Source organism: Lissotriton vulgaris, chromosome 3_1 (genome assembly GCF_964263255.1).
Source record: "Lissotriton vulgaris chromosome 3_1, aLisVul1.2, whole genome shotgun sequence".
Taxonomy (NCBI): domain Eukaryota; kingdom Metazoa; phylum Chordata; class Amphibia; order Caudata; family Salamandridae; genus Lissotriton; species Lissotriton vulgaris.
Genome location: NC_141689.1, coordinates 1,956,584,988 through 1,956,610,110, shown reverse-complemented (window position 1 = coordinate 1,956,610,110; position 25,123 = coordinate 1,956,584,988).

Sequence of the window (25,123 nt, the reverse complement as noted above, 5' to 3'; positions counted from 1 at the left end):
ATGTCTGTTGTGTAGTATAGACAGTCCAACCCACACAAGCTAATGTGATACTTAAAAACATCAAAAAGCACAATATTATAAAACATTTGCTATGTATCAATGTACAAAATCTTGTCTTAAGATCTATTCTCTCAACATCTCTTACAGTTACAACAGACTCCATCCTCTAACGTGCTACTCGCTGCAATTTTCCTTCTTCACTCAAGTGTGCGTCCAGGCGTCCTAGACGTCCCTAGAACCGCAGACCTTTTGTCAATACGTGGGCCACCCCTTAAGTCTTATACCGCGACCCTGCAGCTGGTTCTACCCCCCACTTTGGGCAGGAGAACCGTCAGGAAACACAAGTGAGGGAGAGAGGTGTGCCCAACCTCTGCCAACTCCACCCCATAGGTGGGGGAGGCAAGGTGAAGCACTACCTTGAGTCCCTGCCATCTTGAGGATGGGGGGGCCCAGCCAACCAGGGACAGGCTCTTACTCCCCTCCCACTGGAGAGGGGCAGAATAGGGGGTATACCCACCCCAGGGAAGAGACCTATTGGTCCCTATCCTTTACCTACCTGTAACACCCCTAAATTTAGTATTTAGGGGCACCCTGAACCTTCCTTCATCAGATCCAGCAACCACAAGAAGAGAAGAAGAAGGATGAGAAGCCGTGCAGAGCTAACAAGAGGATGATGCCCACTGACTTGGCCCCAGCCCTACAGGCCTGTCTCCCCTCAAACCTGCTCCTGCAAAACCCCGGCGTATCCAGCGACCAGCAACCTAAAAAACCCTGGAGGACCTGCCTGCCTTTAAATTTCCGCGAAACCAGCCCACTCTGCACCCGCCGAACCCAGCACGAGCTTGAGTGGAAAAACACCATGAGGAAGTCCCCCCAGTGATTCTGACTCGAGATCCGGCGACCCCTGACCTGCCTCAAAAGCCAGTACAAGTTATACTGCAATTTTGAACTGTGTTCATACAAGTAATCTACGACTGCAAAGTATTTTTATGCTTACCTGTGCCAGGCTTGCTTGGTTCTAGAAATAAAACAAGAGTACATTTTTTACAGAAAAACAATTGAACTAGAGTTCAGTTCTTGAGTGTGTGAATTAATTTGCTGATTGAGTGTGTACATCAAATGCTTAACACTGTCCTCTGATACTGCCTTACTGCTCGACCAAGCCACCACTTTAGAGAGTAAGGTTCTATCTAACTTTAACCTCTGCCAAACCACTGGAGATCCTTGGACTCTATACACATTGTACCACATTTTGGTGCAGTATATATAGAGCCAGTTTCTTACAATGTCTCTCAGAGCATATTGATCGATCATTTTAATGTAAAAGTGAGTGACAGCATCGATGGTACAATATTGTTTTTTTTTTAACTGTTTTAAATAATTTCTTTTACATGTACCGGGAATCAATACAATAAATCTTGAACTAATTTTACATATATACGAGTTCAGTGTGTTAAGAAAAGTAAGTAAATGAGTGTGTACAATAGTTGATTAATGGTGGTGATTAGATTTTATATTTCTTAGAGTAAGGGGTTCCTCCTTGTTGAAACACCATCATCCGCAACACTTCTCTCAATTGTGACCCACAAGCAGTCAGTTCAGCATTGGCAATTCTGCCTTTGAATAACCGAATTGGAGCAAAACCAGTGTAGGAATGCGGCATAAACATTCAGTCATACACTTTTGTCTTCATGGCTACCTCCCAGTTCGCTCCAGACACCAAAGCCTGTTGCAATGTTTCCTTAAGCACCTTCACAAATCTTTCAACTACACCATTACTTTCAGGGTGGTACAACGCTGCTTTCTTATGTAAGAGAGAGATCACGCAAACTTTGACCTCCTCCTCAAATTCTTCACCTCCAAACCAATCATTTTCCTCATACACCCCAGCCTCTGTGCCCATCAATCTGGAAAAGCAATCTACCAAAATATTATTAGAGCCAGGTAAATGTGAGAATGCAAACTAAAATTCTTGCAATGCCACAACCCATTTGCTTATGCAAGGTGACACAAAATCGATACCTTTCTTAGTAAAACCTCTCTTAAAGGCTTGTGATCAGTCAACACTTCAAACTTCTTTCCCCACAAACATTTTTTCAACATGTGTACAGCCCAGAAAACTCCCAGGGCTTCCTTTTCCACAACTGAATAGTTACACTTAGCCCCTCTTAATGGTCTATAGATAAACAATATGGTCTTGTCTACACCATCCACCTTTTGTAGCACAACAGCACCTAAGCATTTCGAGCTGGCATCTGTCATGACATATAAAAACTTCAATGGATCAAAACTTCCTAGATTGCAAGCGTCACACAAAAACTTCTTGATGCACCCAAACTCCTTCTCACAACCCTCACACCACATAAACTGACATCCTTTACATGCCCTCATGCAGGAGGTCTTTTTGGCAAAATTAGGCACATACTTATTATAAAATGTGCCCATTCCCAAAAACTTCATGAGCTCTTCCTCGTTCTTGTAGAGAACAGATTGCAAATAGAGCTAACTAACGAAGGCTTAGGTCTAATTCCAGATGCAGACAGCAGAAATCCCAAACACTCAATTTCATTGACATCAAACTTACATTTGTCTGACCTAATGGTGAGAACATCATCCAATAATTTCTTTAATACAGATGTCAACCTCTCATCATGCTGTTCAAGATCGACCCCAACAATCAATACATCATCTTGATTGACTTTGACTCCATCAATTCCTTGCAAAATGTTCTTCATTGCTCTCTGAAAGACAAAGGCTGCAGAGATGAGCCCGAAAGGCAACCTTAAAAATGTAAATGTGCCAAACGGTGTGATGAAAGTCGTAAGATAGTGGATGGAGGTTGATTTGATGGGAGGCCTATGATAAGACCAACGAAGAAAAATGCTTCGCACCCCCAAGGGAGCGCAACATCTCATTTATGTTGGGAAGTGGATAATGGTCAACCAGATCTACTTTGTTGAGCTCGCTCAAGTCAATGCAAAGTCTAGCAAAGTCTAGCCTCCCCATTGTCCACCACTTAGACTACATCCTTATTGTTTTTCACCACTGATAAATCTTTGCATATTGTCTCAACACAGGCTTTCGATTGTTCATGCGTTTTAACAATCGTAAGAACTTCTTGCAATGAAGGGTTATCGTTTTGCCATAAACTATCACTAGCTTCGTCAAGGGTGGAATCCAACATCAATCGATCTCTTAAGCGTTCCTCCAAAGACATCCCAAAATTGCATATGCGGGCTAACTTCCTTAACAAAGTGATATACTGCTCCACTGATTATTCCCATTTTGCATTCTCCACCCAAAACGATATCTTTCAAGAACTATACTAATTTTAGGAAGATAATGCAAATCCATTTTCTTAATGCAAATTTCATATTCATTCAGGTTAGCATAATCACTATCGGGAAGATCAGGAAGATGCTCAAAGACTTCTTGACCTTCCGAACCCAAACAGTGCATAAATAAAGATGTTTTCCTTTCTGTACTAAGTGAAGTGCCACATACTTCAGCATAAAGTGCAAACATTTTGTTCCACCTCTGCCAAGGTATAGGAGGTTTACCAGGGGAATAAAGAAAAAACAGAGGAGTTGTAACATTTTGTACAACTCCCAGCTCCTCCTAACAAACGACCCAGTACAAGTTTGTTGAACAAACCAATATGAGATACAATAGTTACACACAGATAAAGGCTGTGCACATCAGTGTAAATGTACCACCGGTAATCAAGGAAGAATACACTCATTCACTTCCTAATAATGTAATATAACTAAGGCTCCCGGTTTTCCGTTTAAACTGATTTTTACATGTAAATACAGATGGAAAACGTTTTGGTGTTTCTCTGTATATATATATATAAAACGTGAAAATACTTACAAAATAAATGCTCCTCCTGTCTCTGTGCTCCTCTGTAAAATCCAAGTCAGAGGTGCACAGGGGTGGTCAAAAGAAGTGGGAAACTACTGACATAAAACTGCTCGAGACAAAGGGAAACTGGGAGCACTGTGTCTGCAGAGACACTCCAGCACCTCTCACAGTGGTAGTTTTAGCAAGATAATTGCTGGAACAGTGCAAGCAGCTGATATCCAATAAGAGGTGTGAAAACACCCCAGGACATCGGCTACTGCTCCTGCAACCTTTTGTTTCTTGTTGTATGGGAGGGCGAAGGAGGTTGATGTGGCAGGGCGGGGGCAGAAATGCCTTCAACAACTATTAGCATAAAGCCTGGCTGCATCTCTCCGTAACTTTGCACGCTGTTGGGCAGTGAGACTGAGTGAGAGGTGAGCAAGTCAGTTAGCATGACTTCATTTTTCTATTTAATGTTTATTTAAGTGCTACTTAAATAAATATAAAAACAAGAAGTGAAATGACTGTCACACCACCTGTGCTCTACATTTTCTCCATAGTGTCCATATCAAAGCTCTAATCTGTACAGATGAAGATGCAGGATTCTTTAAATATTTTGGCGATTTACAATGCCTCGTGGGGTAGGTCATTTTCTAATGCACACTAAGAATGATCAGATATTTTAAGAGTAGACACTCTCTGAGATGGCTGATTAAATGTGAGTAAAAGAGGTAGTAATGCGTTGACATTTTGCAAGACAGCTGTGCAAATGAGACCTAATCAAAATCACTAATTCACACATCTTTTCTTAGAGGACAGGGAAGAAATTTGCTCCCATTATGTAAAGTGCACTTAGCATAGGCTCCAATTAAAAAAATAGCTATAACAAACTAGTGCAAGTGTGCATGTCAATTTAAATAAATGTGTAAAGATACTAGCTTTAGTGTTTTTTTTTCTTGCATCAAAAATAAATGTGGATACATACAGATAAAACGACCAAAAATAAATATGGATAAATAAAGACGGAAATGTGAAAAAAATAAAATCAAAAGCAATCAGTCACATACTTCACCAAAGGAGAAACAACTTGAAGCCCTTGTATAGATAGAAATGAGCTGTGTGAATAAAAAATTAGCTAGCTATCGCGCCAAGAATTTTTAATTCTATTTAGGACACGGAGGCGAGGATTATGCTTTCTCTTTCATTTATTGGTACACATTGCAGCCAATGAAAACTTATTATTGTGTAAATAAAACTACATTTCCCATGATGCACATGAAACATCACATCCTTTTAGACCCCATAAGAGCCACTCACGACCGGATATCCTCCTCTTTCTTTGCTACGAACAGTAAAAGTCCATTAAAATAACTCAAGTCCAATAATAACATCCTCCAACGTGGAAGAACCATCCAACTGGAAAAAAACTCTTCTTAACATGAAGCATATTTAATCCATCTTCTTCTCAGAACCTGGAAGAATAAGAGATAGAGAACCCGTAATTTCTGCTTAAACAGACTATAAACACACAGGCGGGTAAAACATTACAATACTTGTAATATAACCGGGTGGGATAATCCTCGCCTCCGTGTCCTTAATAGAATTGAAAGTTTTTGGCGTGATAGCTAGCTAATTTTTTATTCTATTACAGGACCAGAGGCTTCGTATTATGCTAGTTTAATGCTGATGAAATACTACAGAGGAAATATCACCCACCGGTTTGTAATAAAACTGTTTAAAAGTGGATTCTGAAGACCAATCTGCAGAATGCATAATGTCCTGTACAGTAGAGCCTACCATAAAACTCTTAGAGGCCATGGCAGCACGAACAGAATGCGCCCCAAACACTTGGGTATCAATTCCCGCCTCTTGCATAACATATTTCCACCATCTCGCTATTGTAGCCGCAGTAACAGGCTTGTAAGGTTTCTGCAAAGCAATCAATAATTGCACTATACCAGCAGGCCGAATGGACCTGGTACATTCCTCATAGGCCTTAAGACATTGCACTACACAAAGCTTAGCATTACTAGGAAAAGCATGTCCGAGACATTGTCTTAGTTCGGGAAGTAATGTTAAAAGGATGCTCCTTCCGGAGTAAATACTCTACCTGTAATGTCCAAAGCCTTAACGTCAGATGACCGTCTACATGCCGCAAGACATGCGCATTGCCAATTCGGCTGAACGTTGTTTCCTGGTTAACATGTCATCGTGAGCCATTGATTAAACAGGGAAAGAACTAGAGAGGTGTCCCATAAAGAAGTATACTTGGGTTTGGGCGAATTTGCTACTCTAATACCTTTCAAAAGTTTACATATTAACGGATGTATTCCTACAGGATTTCCCTCAATCTGGGAATGACTAGTCGAAATGGCGGAACGGAAATTATTAATGGAACGATATGCCAATCCCTCAGAAGCCTTCTGAGAAAGAAAGTTCACAACGCAGGGTAAGTCTGCCCCCACGGGATCCACGTGTTGTTCCATGCACCAGTGAACCCATCCTTTCTAGGCTGAAGCATATCTCTTTGTGGTGGAGGGAGCCCAAGCTTGGTTGATAAATTCTGAAGCTTGCACTGAAAATCCTGGCACTTGCCAACATTGCCGGAAAGTCTCCAGGCCATCAGGGACAACTATCCCAACACTACCATTGTGTGCATCTCTCCATGAGGGGCATGGAGCATCTTCTGGGAGTCCGGAATTCTCCTGGGGGAGTCGCAGCTCACCTCCAGGAGACTTGGGAACCAAGGCTACGACTTCCACAGGGGAGTCACTAAGATCACTTCCGCCATCTGTCGCATTATCTGCTTGCACACCAGAGGAATCAAAATGAACAGGGGAAAGGCATAATTCAGAGACTGGGACCAGACCTGAGTGAAGGCATCCATTGCCAGAGCTAACGGATCCGGTCTCCAGCTGAAGAACTTGGCCATTTGCCGATTCAATCTGGACTCAAACAGGTCGATCTGGCACGACCCCCAGATTGCCTGTAACCAATGTACTACCTGAGGTTGGAGTTGCCAGTCACTGTAGTCCTTTAGATGTCGGGAATTCCAGTCCGCCACCACGTTCGACTGACCCGGAATATACTCGGCTATGACCGATATCTGGTGACTTAGGCAATAGTGCCAAAAGTCCTTCGCTATCTCCACTAACATGGAGGACCTCGTGCCTCCCGGTTTGTTGATGTAGCGAATTGCCGATATGTTGTCCATCCGCAAAAGGATGCAACACAGGACTTTTTTGGGTCCTGATCGCGAAGATGGCTCTGACGTTCCACTCTTCCACGTGGGCCAGCCACCACTGAATTTCCTCTCTGACCTCTGACGACAGAGGGACCAGGTATGTGTATGAGACCCTTCTGTAAATGTTAAATCTTTAATCTCCGAAGGGCTCGATAATGAAGGGGACCTGGGAAGATCTCTTGAATGGATGACGCTAGGAGGCCCACTATCCTGGCAATGACTCTCAGCGAGACCATCTGTTTGGACAATAGAGAGCGCAGCTCCTTTTTTATGTCCCGAAGTTTGGAATGAGGGAGACTCAACTGCGCCGTGTGAGAGTTTAAGATGAAGCCTAGAAAATCTATTTGTTGTGAAGGACACAGTACTGATTTGGCTTCATTGACCACAAAACCGAGATTTTGCAACATAGCCATGGTCATGCGCAAGTGTTGAACTGCCACCGCCAGCGACTGCGCCATGATCAGTATATTGTCTAAGTACACTAGCATGCAAACCCCTTGCTCTCTGAGATAGGCTATCACTGGCTTCAACACCTTGGTGAAGCACCATGGTGCCGAGGAAAGTCCGAAAGGAAGGACCAAATATTCATACCATCGGTCTCTCCACTGGAATTGCAGGAATCTCGGATGTGGAGGAAAAATTGGAATGGATAAATAGGCGTCCTTCAGGTCCAGCCGGACCATCCAGTCTCCCTGTTTCAGAAGATCTGCCAACAGATGGATACCTTCCATCTTGAAATGTTTGTAGATCATGTAATGATTGAAATCTTTTAAATTGAGTACCAACCTGTAACCTCCGCCTTTCTTCTGTACCAGAAAAATATTGCTGTGGAAACCACTCGGCCCTCGTCGCAGCACGCTACTGCGTGTTTCTGCAGCAATCCTTCGAATTCTGAATCTATAAAAGCGCATTCTGTTTGGGAAAAAGACAGCTGCCTGGGCTGGCTGTCCTGACAAGGGACGTGAAAGAAATCTAGATGAAAACCCTGAACCGTCTGTAATATCCAAGCATCCTGAGATAGTTGAACCCAATTGTGTAAGAAAAACTGAGTACGACCCCCCAAGGGAAGTGGAAATGAGTCTGGAGCACTCGCCTGAAGATTCTGGGGCTTGAAAGCCTCCACGATACGTTCCTCTGTTGAAACGTCTCTAATTGAAATGTTGCCTGGTAGGGTAGAAAGTTCCCCCATGGGTGGGGTCCCAATCACCTCTGCCTCTACCGAAGTCATCTCTCTGAGGACCTTGTGTGAAATGACGGCCAAACGAGCGTCCCAGGCCTCGTCCGGATCTGTTGAAAACACCGGCCTGAAAAACTCTCTTTATACCTTTAGAACTGGGGGTTTCTAGTTGGCAGAGGTAGGTACCCCTGTCCAAATAGGGACCCTTGCGTCCAGTCAGGGTAAGGAGGAAACACTCTTAGATAACCCCTGCTCACCCCCTTGGTAGCTTGGCACGAGCAGTCAAGGCTTATCAAGGGCAATGTGTAAAGAATTTGCACCAACACTCACAGTAACACAGTGAAAACACCACAAACTGATTCCACAACAGTTTAGAAAAATAAATGTATTTAATCTAAACTACACAAGACCAAAACAACAAAAATCCAACATACACAGTTCAAGAATATGGTTGCAAAAGAGTTCTTAGGGTTAGCGTTAAAATAATCCACAGTTAGAGTCACGTTTTGCCAACAGTACCTTTCAATGCGACAAAAGTTCCAAAACAGAAGCTGGTGCAGTGGAAAACAAGCGATGCATCACTCCTGAGACCTTGGGGAGGCAATGCGACAACCCCGCTGGACCTAGCGGCCGTGTTGCGACGAATCCGGTCTGTATGGGGAGGGAGGCGATACCTTGTATGGATTCCGGTGTGGAGGTTCCACGATGCAACGATCTTTAGGGACTGCGACGATCTCCGGGGTGTCAATGAGCAGCTCAGCAGCGATCTTTCACTCGCAATTCCTTGATGCGATGGCTCTGCGACGATTCTCGCAGTGACGTGATGCGGTGATCTCACCCAGCGGCGACAGGCTCTGCGACAATGTTTGCAGCAACGGAAATCTTCCCGCCAATGAAGGATGCAACGTCTTCAGGCAGCTGCGACAGGCGCTGCGACGATCTCGGTCTTCGTAGCGGCAGGAATTTTCTCGCTCTGCCGGGGATGCAATAAAACTTGTAGAAAGTTCCCTAAAAGCTTGGTTTCCAGCTTCCCAACACAGGTACAACTTCCAGAGGTACCACACATGGGCCAAGCACTCCAGGAAGGATAGAACTCTCTCAGTAGAGTTCAGGGAAGCTGGGGGTGAAGTCCTTTTGTTGCTGGGACTTCTTAACAGGGAGACAACTCTTCTCAAGCCCTTGGAGATTCCTTCAAGCAAGGGGACACAGCACAAATCAAAGTCCTTCCCCTCTCCTTGGCAACAAAGCAACAGCAGGTCAGTCCAGCAGAGCAACAGCAAGACAGTCTTCCTTCTTCAATTTCAACTTTCTCCTTGGCAGAAGTTCCTTCTTGATTCCAGGATGATCTAATTTTCTGTAGTCAGGGGTACCGTACTTATACCCCTAAAAGTCTTTGTTCCCTTTGTGCAGGCGGGCTCTGAGCCCGGTCTGAACCAATTCTGAGTGTTCCTTGAGCACTTTGTTTTCCTGGCCTCTCCTTTCCTTTCAGAGAGAGGGGCAGGGTCATCAGTTACCCAGCAGGAGGTGGAGCCAGCATTGTGGAGGGATAGCACAGCCCTGGAGCACTTTGTTGACATGATTCCTTCTCTCCTTTCACAGTGCAGGGCAGCGACATCAGACGCACCACAGGGGGTGGAGCCAGCACTGTGGGGGGCAGGCACAGTCCTATTCAGGTCCCAGGTGCAACTCCTCCCTCCAATCTAGATGCAGATCTCTCTATTTACCACTGGGCGGACTCATTCTGTCTCCTGGAATACCCCAGCCCCGTCACTCACAAACCAGACAGTTAATTCACAAACAGGCCAAGGCACACAGAAAGGTTAGACAAGAGAACAGCCACTTTCTAAAAGTGCTGTTCTCAAACACAGGATTTAAAAACCACCTTTCCTAAAAGATGTGTTATTAAATTCAGAGTTCAGGGATACCAGACTTTTATGTCCTATCTTGCTCCTATGGGAAGATATGCTGGTAGTCACTGTAGCCAGCATTCCCTATGATAGCCTATGGGCAAGATAGTCTTATAATAGTGAAAAACAAAAATGGCTGTAATTCACTACCAGAGCATGTCACCTGCACTAGTACATTCTCTACCTTTCACATACACTGCACCCTGTCCAGGGGGGTACCTTGGGCCTTCTATAGGGATGACCAATGTGTACAGAAAGGGATGGGTTAGGCCTGGTCAGTGGGGACACTAGCCAGGTAAACATGGCAGTTCACAGACTGCACACAAGCACTGTAGTGACAGGCCTGAGGCACCTTTTTAGGGCTACTGGTGTGGGGGGCACAATCAGTGCTGCAGGCCCACTAGTAGCATTTGAATCACCAGCCCTGGCACACTCAGTACACTTTACTAGGAACTTCTTGGTAATACAAATATGCCAATCATGGATTACCAATTACAATAACAATTTACACAGAGAGCATATGCACTTTAGCACTGATCAGCAGTGGTAAAGTGCCCAGAGTCCTATTGCCAACAACCACAGGTCAGGAAAAACAAGGGAGGAAGAAACTAAATGTTTGGGGATAACCCTGCAAAAAGGGCCATTTCCAACAAAACCTGATCGTGCCTTGCCCAGAGTGGTGAAGGTACCTACATACTTTGACAAAACGCTCCCCAAAGAGGTTGCCGTCCACCAGTGGACCTGGTTCTGCTGCCGCCAACTCCGTGAGGTTAGAATCCATTCACATCAGGAGCGATTTGCGCCGTCCCATGGAGATGGCCCAGTTGGTGTTACCTAGGAGGCATAAGGCCCTCTGTGTCCACCCTGCCAGGACATGAGAGTCAATTGCAGTGCCAGATTCTTGAGCCTCCAAGGCCATTTCCAAGATCTTGGTAAAGGGCCCAACCACATCTAGGAGCTTGTCTTGGCATCCTCGCCAAGCCCTGTCAATGCCTTCCTTCGGATCTTTGGCACATTTTTTCAAGGTCAGAAAGCTAGAATCTATGTCAGGAGTTTCCGCAACCTTGTCCGCTAAGTCCGGTCGGGGACACTCTGAACGGAGTCTGTTCCGCACCTCCTTATCGAAACTTTTACGAATATTATCGTGCAGGTACACAGTGACCTCGGGGGCCGGGAGCCAATCAGACGAACAAGGATGGACTATATCTGTTGGATTAAAATTAAAGGGAGTGGAAAGCGGCTGTGGTGCCTCCACATTCTTTGTTTTTTTAGCTCTGTTCCTGGGTGGAGACTCATCAGGGGTGTCTGTAGCTGCGGTATTTGTATCCGTATCCGTGTCCGGGACCTTGGATTTGCCAGCATCAGGCAAACAGGGCAGCACAGAGGAATGGGACCAGGGAGCAGAGGCAGGATCTGAAGCAGCAGTGTCCTTATGAGATCCTGCTGGAGCATTGAAACCATGACGTTTTGCAACTTTGCCAAATACCTCGTTGTGGGCTTTAGCGCAGTAGCCAATGCTTGTTGAACAGTCCCTGGGACTGCTTTTTCAAGGGCCTTGTTGACCAACTCCTGAACAGAAGCTTCTAGGGCCTCAACAATATTATCCTCTATGGAAGGGTTTTCCACCTCCTCTTCATATAAAGTATCATCCTCTTCATAGTACACCCATTCCTCCATATTAGAACCAAATTTGGAAATATACTTGCTCCTGGAGAGATCCTAGCCAGAGGAGTAAAAGGAGGAGCTAACCCACAGCACAACTAAAGTAAGTTCAGGTACTTAGCTCCTCAGCATTAGCTGTATCCCATTTCTTACAGCCCTCAGGGCGTAGTGCAGACAAAAGCAGTAGAATTACAGGAGGTGTGCACCCTCCAGGCCCAGGTCAATAATTTCTGCCAGCCAGGCGAAGAGGGACTGCTCAGGGGAAAATTCACTAGAGAATAAGCTAATTCCTATGAAAAATGGGCAGTAGCGATGTGCGTAGCCCAATCCTACCAAAAACCAGCCCAATTGGGCTACACACATTGAAACTATCTAGAAACCGAAAGTGACAGGCTCCTTAGCGTAATCAGCCAATGAGGGGGGCTCAGTGTGTGTAAAACAGTAAGGAACACCGCCGTCGGTGATGCAGTACCGGTAAATGCCCCGCGGGGCTGAGGTGAAAGGCCGGAGACACCGCCGGGCACAGCGCGATTCGTCCCGTGTAAGCGGGAAATTCAAACAGCTCGCAGAGCAAGAGGGAGAACCAGGGCGCGAGACACGCCTTCCCCGATGCCAGCAGGGAGGTGGAAACGCGCAGTTTTCGGGTGCGATCTCAATGCCGATAGCCAAGCAAATTACACTGCAGAAATCAGAGCAAACATGCTCAACAAAGATCAGGCAAAGCAAGCGGTATACAATGCAATAGTCGCGATGTCATAAACAAAGCGGCGCGTGCCGAATTATGTTAATAAATTGCATACAATCACAAGTAAGCAATTTTCACTTAAAACTGGCTGCGTGGGCAGCAAAGAAAGAGGAGGATATCTGGTCGTGAGTGGCTCTTATGGGGTCTGACAGGATTACAACCGAAGATTATAACTGCTTTTCTCCAAACCAGAAGCAGCCCATTAAAAGATGGCCGAACAACGTTACTTACATGTGTACGTCATGCACCGGCATCTTTAAAGACAGAACAGTTGAGTCATGCGGAACACTCCTTGCATGAATGACAAGATGCCCGAATTCCAGAATACCAGGACTCACGCTCCCTCTCGTGCTGCCTCTTATGCATTTCAGGCTCAAAATTAAACGAAATTGTGCGAAGGCATTGGGTATCATAACACAGCGGGGTGCTTGAAAGTCTGCTTTAGGAATGCCAGGTCACCGGACCCCCCCTTCTCCTGCACCCTCGGAGGTGGGGCGGGCCCCTTCGCCACGTCTTGATGACGCGGCGGGTGCGCCCCACCCCCAATTGGTGCCGGCTCCCGCGTTTGACCCGGAAGCAATTGGATTGCTTCCGGGTCAAAGGGCAGGAGCTAGGGGGGGCGGACCAGTGGGAATTGGTCCGCCCCCATTGAGGTTAAATGGACGGGAGAGCGCGGGAGGCGCCCTCTTGTTCCCGCGCTCTCCCAGGCCTGCACCGTGCCCCCGAGGGCTGAATAATATTTTACTCTTTTTTCATCCTTGTACAGGTGGAGTTTCTTCGAAGAGCGGCTTGGCCTGAGTGCATTTTGGAGGTCGGCATCGGGAGCAGTAAGGGCGGCATTGCGGTGGAGGCCGCGTGGGCCGGCAAGGTTTTGTTCCTGTCGGTGGCGCTGATTTTACGATTGAGTGAGGATCGGCGCGTTGTCGGGCAGCAGTTAGCTGGAGGTTGCGGTAACAGGGCTGCGTGAGGCGCGAGTCGAGCAAACTGTAAGGCAGCGTGGGGGGGGCGCCTTTCCTGAGCTCGTAGCGGGGGGTTTGCTAACTACGAGAGATAACTGGCTGTGCTGCAGGTAGTCAGCACAATTTTAGTGCGTGATGCAGGGTCAGCCTTGGCAGTACGTGGATGGGAGACTAAATAACTCCTATTCGGCATTTTAGTTTTGAAACTAGCTGTTTTTGATTGTTGGAAAAATCCCTCCCTCAGCCCAGTGAGTAGCTAAAACGACGTAATTGTTTTGTTTTGGGGCATTAAGGCTGCGGGCAATTTGAAGAGCGCTGTTGTAGGTGGTGTAATTTAAAGCAATTTTCAGGCACACAGAAAGTAAACGTGAGAGCCTTAGTTGGTTCCTCATTAGGGCTGTGGCTGGCCAAGTGGTAGGGTAAAGAGCAAGGGAACGCTGTGAAACAGTATTGTGCCATATTGGTTATTGTGCCACCCCAAATTTTATAACACCGGTAATGATTATTGTCTCAGGGGACTAGGACATTTTGCAGGTCTCTCTGGTCCACGGCTCACTTGCTGGAGTGCATGGTTACTTGGAGTATTTGTTAATTCCTTTTCTCTTCGCAGAATAACCCTCGTACAGGGGCCGCTGGTGCTGAAGGGCTGGTGCTGGTGCTGGTAGCGGCTGGTGTTGAAGTGCTGGTGCTGGGACTGACGAAGGCGGACAGAGGACACAGGCGGGCCTACATTTCACTGCTTCTGGAGGGCCGCCGGGCTAGAGTGCGCTCGTCCAACACCCAGGTTAGCTGGTGTGTCTTGCGGGCACAGTTGTGTGGTGCTTACGGCCGGCCTGTGTTCCTCCATCTTTGAACTGGTACTAGAGAGCATCGTGCTCATAAGTGTGGCATAGGTATAGGCTGTTTACTGTTTTAAACAGAAAAAGAGAATGTCTAGTGGTCGTGGCGCTAAGCGTTCCCTCATGGAGCTTATGCTGCAGGGTATGATGCGCAAGATGACAGCTATGGACAGGAGACTGGGGAGAGTGGACCAGTTGGGTAAGAACGTTGTGGAGCTTTCACAAAGGTTGGATGACCAGGTGGGGCCATCTGGGAGACCCAAGCGGGTAATAGTGCCCCCGCAGCCCAGGAGAGAGTTGGATGCGTTACCTAGGCGAGTCAGGGCAAAAAGGGGTAGTGGTCTGTGCCCAAAGCCACAAGTAGCAGGGGGGTCCCCAGGAACAGTCCCTGACTGGGGGCCGCCCGGGCCAGTTGCACCCATACCTACGCCACTAATCCCGATGAGTATACCGGTGATACCGGCTCCAGCCACACAGGCGCCAGCCCCATACATAGCGCCCTTGGTGGTCCCACCAGTAGTTCCAATGGGACAAGTGGTGATCCCGGCTCCTCCCCTGGTACATGACATGGGATCCCCCACCCCAGTTAGTGCACCTCCAGGGGTGGGTCAGGTGTCTCCTGAGCTTGCAGCCCAGATAGCGGCAGTGCTCTCCTGGCTGGGGACTGGGAGAATGTTACCGTCCTCGGTGGGCACTAAGGAGGTTGGGGAAGATCCCTCTGTAAAGGCTCAAAAATGGTAGCAAAAATTGTTATTGCTAAGAGTGGCGGGGGAGTGCCAAGCGCGCCTATTTCTCCTCAAGCAACAAGTTCGGACAGCGGCGCTGGAAAGGACAAGAGTGTTGAAACAACGCGGGACGCAGAAAGTGGTAAGGATTTGGCTTTGCCAGTGTTAGGGGAAGGTCCAATACCCTCCAGGAGGGAGAGTCTGGCCCAACATGTCCCACAAGCAGTGAAGGAATTGATTTGGGTGGGCAAATATGTCTATTTGTTTTCCTTGCTGGTGGATCACTGGGAAATGGAGTATGTTAAGACACAGAAAGACTGAATGTTACCTAGCGAATGGCAGAGCCAAATGGCAAGTTTCAGGGTGGAGGAGTCACTGATCAACTGGATCAGGGCCTTTTCCCTGTTTATGGCGATCACAGCAGAGCGTTCCCCTAATTTGCAGGCAGAGATGGCATGATACCAGAGTAGAATTACTACGTTCAGTGACAAATAGGGGGGGGATGGGTGGAAGGAGTATGACACGACCTTCAGGAAAGCTCAAGAATTTGACCAAACTTTATCCTGGGATAGGGTCGATTCCGTCTCATGGTATGGCCAGTTTACGGCCGGGCAACCTTGGGTGCGGGCCCAAGCTGGATCAAGGGTTACCCGTCCAAACGCCAGCAGCCCTTTCGGTCAGCACAAGGGGGTGACACGGCTGGTAGAGCAAGGGGCAGTGGGGACCAAAAAGGGGTGTGCTGGGATTTTAACAAACGTACATGCACTAGGGCAGCAGGCACATGTAAGTTCAAGCATGCATGTTCCATATGTGGCTACCCTTCCCATCCAGAAACAACATGCCGCACAAAAAGTAACGCCTCTGGGAACAGGGGAAGAAGGAAGCAGGATTAAGGGGGGGGGACTGGCGCGTAGCACATTCACCCATTGACATTCTGGCAGGTACCCAGACCATGCCTCTGCGAGGATGTTGCAGGAAGGTTTTCCACACGGCTTTAGGATCCCAGCAGGGGGATATACGGGGACATCAAAATGTAGGAATGAACTGTCAGTCAGGCACAACCCAGTGGTAGTGGCAACAAAGATCGCTAAGGAGCTGCGCCTGGGGAGGATAGCGGGTCCTTTAAATTACATCCCTGCACCTAACTTTGTTTGCTCGCCCCTCGGCGTGGTCCCAAAGAAGGAGAAGGGTGAGTACAGGCTCATCCATAGCTTGTCAGCAACTAGGAGCGCATCATTAAATGACGCTATCAATGGGGACATTTTTAGTGTTAAGTATGCTTCTTTTGACCAAGCAGTGGATATGTTGAGGATTCTTGGGCCCGGGGCCCTGATGCCCAAGTCAGACATTGAATATGCGTTCCGTCTTCTGCCAGTACATCCCCTAGATCAGCATCTGCTAGGTTTCGCATTATAAGGAAAATTCTGCATGGATATGCGTATGCCCGTGGGTTGCTCTGTCTCATGTGCTTATTTCGAGAAATTCAGCTCCTTTCTGGAATGAGTTCTGAGGCAAACAACGGGTGAGTAAGTAAGCACTGCAAGTTAATAGAATGCCATGATTGAAACTTAATTGCGTGGTTGTTCTTGTAAGAAGTGGTTGGTGATGTTTTAGGGCTGGCTTTAGGGCAGTGAAACTGGTGTGGCCCCACTGGATGCTGACCTGGGAAGGGTACACTGACCTCAGGGAGGGTGCTGTGTTTAGTAAAAACACCTTCAGCAAAGTTTCGGGATGGAGGGGGTGGGGGCACTGTGTTTAGCAATAACATTATATTTAAAAACACCTTCAGCAGAGTTCCTTGTGCGTCCAGTTTTAGGCAGTATTAAACATTTTAAGATGAATGTTGTGATTAATGTTCGTGCTTGAGGAAAAAATCTATGTTTTGTCTAGGGCAGTTTTGACTTACCATAAAGTAGCACAGAGGGTTAATATGCCTGTTGCAAAGAACACGTACGTGCAGATCACAGATCTGTATTTTATGTGGACAGCTGAGTGGATTACTGATTTTACCACAGAGATCATTTTGTTACCACAGTTAATAAGATACAACCCTAATATAAAACAGTGACTTTTATGAACTGTCATCAAAGAGCTTCATGCTAACTGCATGAAATAGGTTAAGACATTCTGTTTTTCCCACAAAGAACAAAAATGTAAGAGAGGGTCTAATGGGAAAAGATTTTTAAAGACCAACTTACATCCTGTCCCCCAAACTGACTAACAACAACACACAGGGGATGCTAAGGGTCTGGGAAAGGCTGTAAATTACTAAACACTCAGATGTAGTGTGAAGAAGTAACCACTATGAGGAGAGAAGAAGACAACAGTGTGAAAGATACCCATCGGCCCACCCAATGGCGGAGTCCCGTCATCTGGGTTTTTGTTAGAAACTGGTATCTACTAGGTACCTCTCTGAACATGTGTAGAGGGATGCTAGTATTAGATCCACCAGTGAGAGAGACAGCCAGTAGGATGTATTGGTAGGCTGAAGGGAAAAGAGTTGCAGTGCTCAAGTTGGTGGATCTAATACTAGCATTCCTCTACACATGTTCAGAGAGGTACCTAGTAGATACCAGTTTCTAACAAAAACCCAGATGACGGGACTCCGCCATTGGGTGGGCCGATGGGTATCTTTCACACTGTTGTCTTCTTCTCTCCTCATAGTGGTTACTTCTTCACACTACATCTGAGTGTTTAGAAATTTGTAGCCTTTCCCAGACCCTTAGCATTCCCTATGTGTTGTTGTTATTCTGTTTTTCCCCCCATCTTTCATTAGCTATTCCCAATGTTGCTGAATTTTTTTTTGTTTGAGTAGATATACATTCTTATTAGTAAAGTCAGCATTAACCAGTGCTTTAAAACAAATGAAATGTATGTGAGAGGGGGGCTGTGGAGAGATGAGGGGCACTTTTGCCTGTTGGTCATGAGGGAATCCGAGGAGGTGGTCGTGGAGGGGGGTGTCAAAAATAAATGTCGCACCTGGAGCCAACAGCTCTAAAGTCAGCCGTGGATGTTTGTGTAGGTTGAAATTATGCTCACAGGACTACCTGACATCTCATCGGTTGGGCGTGTACTACCTAATTCAAATTTTTAAAAACAACGGGGCATATTACCAACAAAGTGGCGAAGAGAGTTGTTAGCCGCCTTGGCTTAACTCCTCTCTTCGCCACTGCGGAAACGCTAGGCTGCACCATATTACCAAGGATATGGTGCAGCCTAGCGTTTTCCCCTGCGATGGCGATAAGTTTTACAACTTAACGCCAGCGCAGGCAGGGAAGGTTTGTTTATGTACAGGAAGGTGTTCCTTCCTGTACATAAACAAAGCTTAAATGCCATTTTGTAACTTACATGTTTGCTGCTTCATGCAGCACACATGTAAGTTACAAATTGGCATTTTTAAAAAGAGGTTGGTTTATGTACAGGAAGAGACACCTTCATGTACATAAACAAACCTTGGCATTTTGCTTTTTCCATGTGGGAGCCTTGTGCAGCACACATGGAAAAAGCAAAAACGAGGAGAAATGAAGCATTTATCCTCGTTTCGCTACCTTAAGAACAGGTCTGACCTGTTCTTAAATTCGGCGCTGCCCCCTATTATCGCCTCTCTTGATAATAGGTGGCAGCGTCGAAGTGAATGAGTGTTGCGGTGGAACGCCCACCGCAACACCCAATGAACGCCCCCTTTCACGATGGGTTTATTGTGAAAGGGGCCCTGTTACCAAGGCAGCGTTAAGTCAATTAACGTAGCTTTAAGCCACGTTAATTGACTTAACGCTGCCTTGATAATAGAGCGATGCAAATATCGCTGCGTTATCGGCAGAAAAGTGCCGATGACGCGGCGATAAGGGGCTTGATAATATGCCCCAACATTATACACGTGGCATTGGTCACTACTGAAACAAACTTAAATTCATCATGGGGGTAAATATGTGCAGCTGTGTGATGATATGCTGGCCAGCGAATATACGTATTTGAAGGCTCAATCATTGGCTGAAGAGTTCTACCAAACTGTAGGGTTTTTTAATGCAAAATCTTGTCTCCCTTTTCTGTCCTCCCACCATGCAGGTATATGCTTGTTACCTATGAGTGGAATTGTAGATATGCTATAAGACTATTGCATGAGGGCACTAAACGCCAATAAGATATCAAACGATATTGTGAACCATTTGGGGCAACAGGCCTATCAGAGAGCTGAGGAAGCTAATGTAGTCTGTTATCTTAAACACAAACTAGGAAAATCTGCGCTATGAATTTGGCACAGGATCTTCAGTAGCAAGCTATCCTGTGCTCTGCCATGGAGGGTTTTGGGATTTTAATAATGCGAAATATAACTGCATGATAAAACTGCAAGCAGTTTTTCAGTCCCTTTATTTCCTTGCTTGAGAACTTATAACTTTTCTTGACACAGGAGAAAGGTCACTAACATCCAATTGTGCACACCCTCGTTATTCAGGGAACAGTGGAATGATAGATCTTCTTCCTGTAATTTCCGAGACAGTAGAAGAGAGTTCTGTGTAAAAACCATTAGTACTGAGAAGGCATTTCTCCATTCGGCGCTTACTCTCTCTTGGAATCGAATCCTAATGAAAATATGTTGATCACAAATGCCTGCGTTGCTGATGGCAGGAGAAGCATGAAAGTCTCAGTCGACAAACCTTACGCATCATGCAGACAGAATTACATTTAGTGGTCTCTGCCACAGGCTGACTTTACGTGGTCAGTCCATAACTGCGTGGCTAGATGTTCTCTGTAATGTCGGGAGTTTTGTAATACAATACTTTAAGCCCCCAACAGACGTGATATTGCCATAATCTGAGCAAAATAGGACAATTGCTCGAACCTTTGCCTTCAAATATGCGCCCGTTGGCGAAGAACGTGAAGAAGGAGAAATGCCCTTGAGGGACACAGTAAGAGGGTCATTTAGAGCTCGGTGAAATGGTGCATATGCCATAAAATGGAGGATGAACCACTGTTCTAAAGTCCTAATTCCCATGCCCCGTTTAGATGTGCAGGAACCACGGGGTTTCTGACAGTGGAGGCTCTGCTAGCTCTGGCTTAGAAAACCTTTGACCTGATTCTCTGTTGTCCACAGGGCTGTCAGTTCACAGTGCCACTTGTCACTTAGGGCGGGTTGACCATCACTACATTTTTCTACACGAGACCACCATGCAAGATATGACGGCCCATGTATTGAAGACACGCAGTGACCTCCTCATTCCATGACAAGACAACCTTAATGTCAGAACCATTGATATTTTGCTCTGCTGTGTGTTCTTACAGAACCTAGGGGCAGATTTACAAGAAACGGAGGCATCTGTGCAGAGGATCAGCTTAGCTGCGCCTCCATAAGAAACCATTGCACCACCTTGGATGCACCTTATTTACAATACGGTGCACCATGGCAGAATTTCTGATGCATCTGTTGGCGCAAGAGTGACGCATTGCTGGAGTTACTCATGAAGAGACACAACTCCAGCAATGCGCCACAACAGATAGGTGAGTCCCATTCAAAAAGCACTACATCATTCCCTAGGCCCGGTCTGAGCAGGCATAGGGATTTTGAAGAAGTGAAGGCATAGAATGACGCAGTGAAATGTAAATTTCACTGCGTCAGTTCAGTTCTTAAACTTTATTCGATTGTTCATAAAAAACATCATGGAAGTATACAGATTAAAAAGGCACTTATGAATTGGTACAAAATAGGGGAATACAGTACATTAAAATTGCAAAACTCAAATAAGTGGGTACATGGTCTAGCAGCAAAAGGATTAGACTAACACAATATTAAAAAAACAAACTTTTTCTGACAGATACTGATTTTAGAATAAAGGTTGCGATAAAAAAAACAAATATCCGGGGTGGCAAGTGCAAATAGAAATCTCATGGCATTAACAGTTGTGGACACAGAGGGCTCGATTCCGATCCGGTAAAAAAAATCCCCGTACGATTCGTATCCGGAGCCGTTTCCGTACGAATCGTAAACACACCGTACGACCCGGCGAGTACGATCCGGACCGGGTGACCAGGAGGCTATTCGTACGGTCCGCGTCAGGTAAGGGCGATCCGTACGGAAAAGCGCTCAATCACATACACACCGTACGCCGCGTACCCCATATGATACCCGGGGTACGCGCCGTACCCCTGCGATCATGTGGGGTACGCGCCGTACACCCAGCGTACATGGGGTGCGCACCGTACACCCATCGTACATGGGGTACGGTGCGTACCCCATGTACGCTGGGTGTACGGCGCGTACCCCACATGATCGCAGGGGTACGGCGCGTACCCCGGCGATTATGTGGGGTACGCGGCGTCCCCGGGGGTGGGCGTTCTGTACTTGTTTCGGCGCGAACTATGCGTTTACGGCTGTTTCCAGCTCCTGTAAAAAAAAGGCTCGTACGTTGCGTACCCGACACGAATCGTACTTGCTGGGTCGTAAAAACCAGCCGCGACCCGTAGCGATGTCACGTACAGCGCGTTCCGAGTGAGACTCGTACGGATATTTTAGTCGTACGGAGTCCTGTACGACTCGTACGGTCTTTGGCTCCTGGTACGGATCGTACTTCGTCGTACGTACGGGGACGTGTACGGGTACGATTCGTACGGGGAAAATTGCTCCGTACGACGATTCGGAGCGCATTTTACCGGATCGGAATCGAGCCCAGAGTATTTCTTAAACAGTGGTTTGAGGTAGAGAATACGCAAAGGTTTGTACAGGGGGCATATTAGCATAAAATGCAACGTGCATTGTTTAGTGATTCCATCACAAGGACAGGGAGTGGCAGAGTAAATTTTCATCCTCGGGAATGCCACCAGGTTATGCACAATACCTAATCTCAGCCTTGTGAGTACGTACTGATGAGGCTGTCTAGTGATAACTTTTAGGTACATAGGAATACCAATCCCTTCTACCTTGTTTGAAAAATAGAAAGCATGGGTTGAATAAGGACTACATTGTTCTTTACGCCTATTATATTTATGCCTCAAAAAGACTCCTTTAACCTCCTGCTTCTGTAAGACAATGGCACACTTGGGATCACCGTGGACATCCAGATCGAAAAGTTCCTTAAAAGATGAGATGACATATTTTAGCCACGGAATCTGGTAGGCATTATCCAGGCGTAAACAGTCTTGAATTATTCCCCTGGTAAAGCCAGTTTCATCCTTTGACCAAATAGACCTCCAGGCCATTAGGGGTCTCAATCCGATTAAGTCAGTTATATAATCTAGTCCTACAGCCTGTTTCATGAAGTAAAATTGCGCCCGCAATCGCTGCGAAAATGCAAATGCGGGCGCAATTTCCGTAATCGGCATTCAACAACAAAATAGCGAATTCGCAAACACATATTTGCGAATTCGCTAATATATTCGCAGAATCCCGGCAGGTGAGCATTAGCGATTCGGAAATAGCGACACACCACGGATTCTGCGAAAATAATAGCGAATTCGCAAAATAATCGCAATCGGTATTCAAGAAAAATCGCTATTAGCGAAAAACCCAAAAATCGCAATTTGCACCGCGCAAAATAAGGACAACTCAAAGCAGGTGGTAACCATGAAAGCCATGGAAAAAAACTTTCAAAAAACCGTTGTCCTATCACCAACAGGTACTGGCCTGACCAATCACACATAAGGACCATCATCATCAGCAGCATTAGGAGTCCCACAATGCCAGGAATGTACATGGTGGTGAGGCGTCGCAGGCTAGAGCGATTAGCACGGAGGAGACGCAGGATCCAGGACAGGATATTCCCCCAGCGGGTCACCTTGCTGGGCCAAACCAGAGAGCAGATATATGCTAAATACAGGCTGAATGGGGAAATGATAATGCAGCTAATACAGGACCTTGACCCCCTGATGCAGCACCCAACAAGCCGTTCCAATGCTGTGCCTACACATGTGCAGGTATTGTGTAGCCTGCACCTCCTGGCCTCCGGAAGTTTCCAGGGGATAGTAGCGGCTGCTGGGGGGATATCCCAGCCCACCATGTCACGCTGCCTCCACACTTTTGTTGACGCCATGCTCACCCAGCTACACCGTCACATTAAATTCCCCGCCAGCCAACAGGAATTGGACATGACCAAGCTACAATTCTACAATGTAGCCCATTTTCCACATGTGCTCTGATGTATAGACTGTACCCACGTCGCCATCTGCCCACCAGCTGGCATGGAGTATATGTTCCGCAATAGAAAGTCCTACCACTCCCTCAACATCCAGATGGTCTGCAATGCCAAGACATACATCACTGACATTGTCGCACAGTACCCAGGGAGTACCCATGACTCCTTCATTTTCCGGCACAGCGGACTCCACACACGACTGGTCAGGGGAGAGTTTGGGGAAGGACACCTACTTGGTAAGTACACTTTGATTGAAATGTCACATTGCAAAGATGTAACAGCGCAGCACAGGCAATCACCATCTGCTCCTCTCATTCAGGTGACAGTGGCTATGCCCTCCGTGAATACCTCCTGACCCCATACCTCAACCCTGCTACACCCCAGCAACGGCGCTACAATATTGCACACATACGGACAAGGAATTGCATAGAAAGGACATTTGGCCTGCTCAAGAGCAGGTTCTGCATACTGCACAAGACAGGTGGGGCCATGTATTACAGTCCTGAAAAGTGCTGCCGCATTGTGGCTGTCTGCGCAATACTACATAACATTGCAACCAAGCGCCGGATACCTGTTGACATCTCTGGCAGTGAATCTGAGGGGAACAACCGGCCACCTGCACATGCGCGCCATGCACATGGGGAGAACCCAGCAGAAGGGCACAGACGTCGCAACCACATCACAGTGAACAGTTTCTAGTACAACCACTTCCATCACCCCACAAATCAACAATGCATGCAAAATGTAATGATGACACAACGCTAATGTGTGTAGCAAAATAAATGTATTTGTTAAATTCACAAAAATAAATATAAGGTTTCTGTCCAAATAAGTCCAACAAACAGTATTACGCCATACTGCTGTGCATCACTGCATGGCAGGCTTAACCTCAGCCTGTGCCATTGTTTAACTGCAGTTCTCTAGGAGCGCCTAGTGCGCGTTCCGCCATAGCGCCTCTGAGGGGCATCCTCCTCCGGGGCTTCAGGCAATGGGGGGGTCCTGGTGCTGCGGGTGGGTGGTGGGGCCTGTGAGGCAGATTGTGAGCTGACGCTGGAGGCCCCCTCACTCGCATCATCACCCCCCACAACAGATGGAATAGCTGGAGGGTGAAGAGCAACGACGGCCGTGGTGAGGGTCTTCAGCACCCTTGTCATGTCCTCGCTGCACTGTATGATTGCGTGCTGCTGGGTCAGAGAGCGCCGCGCCAACAGAGATGTCGCATTCGCTGACACGTAACTTGCCCTGCTGTAAGTGGCAAGCCGGGTCAATAGTTGGCGGTGGCGCCGGCGTTGCCCACTGCGCACTCTCAACATGGCACGGGTGTTGGCCTCCACGGCTGCAGCAATGCGGGCCATTCCATCTCCCACACCTGCCAGGTCTGCCCTCATGCCTTCCATGTGGCCTGCAACAGAGGCCACATTGCGCCCTATCATGTGCAGTTGTAGCTGTATAGCTCCCTGCTGCTGAGCCTGGCGCTGGTGAATGCGGAGCATGCGTCTCTCGACGCTGAGCCGCGCCAGTCCATGAGCATTGGCCCGCCTGCTAGCTGCTGTGGAGCGCTGGCGTGACCTGCCACGCCTGCCCTGCTGGCCTGAGTGTGAGGCTGGCCGCTGCGTGGACACTGGCGCAGCCCCGGATGTAGAGGCGACAGCTGCTGGGGGCATGACCACCGGTGTTGCAGGTGCGCCAGACGCAGGGGGTGTGCCTGCTGGTGTGGCTGTTGTAGTAGATGCAGGGGGCACAGGAGTGACTGCCCTGGCTGCGGCTCTGGGAGGAGCAGCGGTGGCAGGAGGCACAATGGGGGCTGGCATGCCAGCGGATGTGGGTGCTGCACCAGTTGCAGGGGGGACGCTGCAGGTGGTACTTGCTGCTGGTGTAGATGCAGCGGCAGGGGCTGGT